Below are 3,035 nucleotides of genomic sequence, written 5' to 3'. Positions count from 1 at the left end.
GCCACTAGTCCCTGGTGGATAGACGGCCCACAGCCACTAGTCCCTGGATAGATGGACCATGGCCACTAGTCCCTGGATAGACAGCCCACGGCCACTAGTCCCTGGTGGATAGACAGCCCACAGCCCCTCTCAACAGGTGCCAAAGCAGAGGGCGCTATCCCCTCCACCTATGGTCCCTCCCTGTGCTCCTTCTCCTCCGGGAATGGAACTGCAGTCTGCACAGAGGTCTCCGGCAGGCCTAGGGGACCAGCTTTGACTCCTCCTTTCCTTACATTCTCGATCTGATCCATTCCAGCCTTTGTCAGTTATACCAGAGCCACCCATTTCCAAGCCTGGCACTGGTCAATGCCACTAGTACCTCTAATCTGGATTGCTTTCTCAGCCTCCTAACTAGATGTCCTGTCACAATGCTCACCTTGTTTTAAATTATTATTTTATGCTGCATTTAGAATTGTCTCTTGAAAACAAATCTCCTCACATTGCTCTCCTATTCAGCCCCCCCTCCCCAGATGACTCTCTGTTGCATTGAGGATAAAATCTGAACTATTAAACCTGGAAAGCCTTTTAGGACCTGGACCACACTTACTTTTCCAGACTCATTTCTCCCCCTAGGTCTAACCCTGCACCCTGTCAGCAGGGCCTCCTCCCAGCTCTCCCTGTGCCTCTGCCTGCTGCCCTTTCTCCTCACCCGCTTCAGCCTAACTTAACTTGGACCCTGTCTGCCAGCATCCTCCAGTGCCCTTCACCGTCACCCCCCACTCTGGGTTAGCTGCTCCTCCATGACACTCTCCTAGCTCCCAGAGGCAGCCCTGTCAGGGCACAGCTGTGTCCTGGGCTACACAGGAGACTTCCTCAGAGCAGGAACAAGTGCCTGGCACATAATAAGCATTTAATCAATTTAATCAATCACTTGGCAGAGTCAATAAAAGAACATGAGGTTGAATTTTATGTGTCAACTTGACCCAGAAAGCTGGTGAAACATCATTCTCGGCTGTATCTGTGAGGGTGTTTCTGGACGAAATTAGCATTTACACCAGTGGACTTAGTGAAGAGGACCTGCCCTCATCAGGGTGGGTAGACTCCACACCAGCCAATCCTCTGAGAGGATAAAAAGAATGAAATGGCCAGAAAGGGCAAGGCAAGTCTGTTCCCACTTCTGCAGATGGGACATCCGGCTCCTCCTGCCCTCCGATGTCAGAGTTCCAGGGTGCTGGGCCTGGGAGCTCTGGGACTTCCACTGGCTCCTTCCCCTCCACCATCTCAGGCCTTTTTCCTCAGTCTGAGAGTCACACCACTGGCTTCCCCGGGTCTCAGGTCTTCGGACTGAGACTGAATCACTCCGTCAGGTTCCCTGGTTCTCCAGCTTCGGACAACATGCTATGGGCCTTCTTGGTTTTCCTAATGTGAAGCAATATCCACAATGCAGCCTTCATGTCTCTCTCTTTGTATGTCTATATATATATATAGAGAGAGGGCTAAAAAATGTGTAGGCATTTTAAGAAAGGAAAATCTGTACTGAAATTATAATATTCAAGTCATGTTTGATGTCTGCAATTACAAATGGTGCTCAAATGTGACAAGTATTCATCTTTTGTTATCAGTATATATTAAGTATTATAATTTTATCTAGTGATGATCCATTATTCATTTTATCTTGCTTGACAGGCCTTTCTTCAGTGTAGCAAAAGAACGTTATGTTCAAAGCTTTTCCTAGACAAGTGTTGAAGTTATAACATAACACAAAATTATACAATAAAGTTATTGGTTAACATACTTCTGATATGTGACAAATTCTTCGCAAATACAGGAGAGTTTTTGCAGACATTCTAGAAATAATTTCAGGAAAAAAATCAGATCTGATATTATCTCCGTATAAAGGGAAACCTGTTGTGAGGGTTTTTGGGTTTTTTTTTAAACTAATAGTATACGTTCCAAAAAAATTTACTTCTTAAAAAAGTTTATATTCAGGGCGCACTGTGGCTCAAAGGAGTAGGGCACCGGCCCCATATGCTGGAGGTGGTGGGTTCAAACCCAGCCCCTGCCAAAAATTAAAAAAGAAAAGAAAATTTTATATTCAGCTGGGCATGGTGGCTCATGCCTGTAAGCCTAGCATTCTGGGAGACCGAGGCAGGTGGATTGCCTGAGCTCCAGGTTTGAGACCAGGCTGAGCAAGAGCGAAATCCCATCTCTAAAAATAGCCCAGCATTGTGGTGGGTACCTGTGGTCCCAGCTACTTGGGAGGCTGAGACAAGAGAATCACTTGAGTCTAAGAGTTTGAGGTTGCTGTGAACTGTGGCGCCATAGCACTCTACTGAGGGTGACATAGTGAGACTGTCCCCCTCTAAAATTTTTTTTAAAGTTAATATTCTCTTTTAACAGATGTGTTTGAATTCTCTTTTGACTTGTCAATAACATAACTGAAATTCTAGTTGCCTTTGTTGACTGTCCCAAAGTAAGAGTCCTTCTACCCTCAAAATTGTGGTCTCTTAATAGAGCTCAATGTAATAAAAGGGAGACATTAGTCTGAATTGCAAAGCTTAGAAAACAATATAACAACACTGTTATTGTAGATTAAAGTGAGATGATGTGGATGATGTGGGTGAGGTGAGCTTTGCAAACCCAATTCCAAGGAATAAACATGGGATACTTATACAGGTCATTCAGTCCCATCAAAATGAAAAAAAAAGAAAACGCTTCCCTAGCTCCTTCCCAGCTCATCCCCCTTTCTTTGCCTAAATGCACATGTCATAAGGACATCACCAAGGGAAGTAGGAGAAGCAAAGCTGCACATTCTCCCTCGAGTTCCAGTTTCCAGTGGTCTCTCCATAAAGAATTCCATCTGGGCATGTCAGAGGCCCTCTGGCTGGACTTGAAAACCACCATCTAGACAAGGTTCTTCCAGATCCTTAACTTGAGCAATAATAGCTCGATATTCATAGCAAGAATAGCCATGAACATCCTAGCAAAGCCTGGCGTCAGTGGGAGAGCCTGCACGGCTGTAGAAAGTAAGGCAAATTCTCACATGTGCTCCTGGC

Source organism: Otolemur garnettii, unplaced genomic scaffold (assembly GCF_000181295.1).
Source record: "Otolemur garnettii isolate 467f Iridium unplaced genomic scaffold, OtoGar3 scaffold00046, whole genome shotgun sequence".
Taxonomy (NCBI): Eukaryota; Metazoa; Chordata; class Mammalia; order Primates; family Galagidae; genus Otolemur; species Otolemur garnettii.
The sequence above is the reverse complement of the archived record's forward strand: the minus strand, read 5'-3'. Positions refer to the sequence as shown.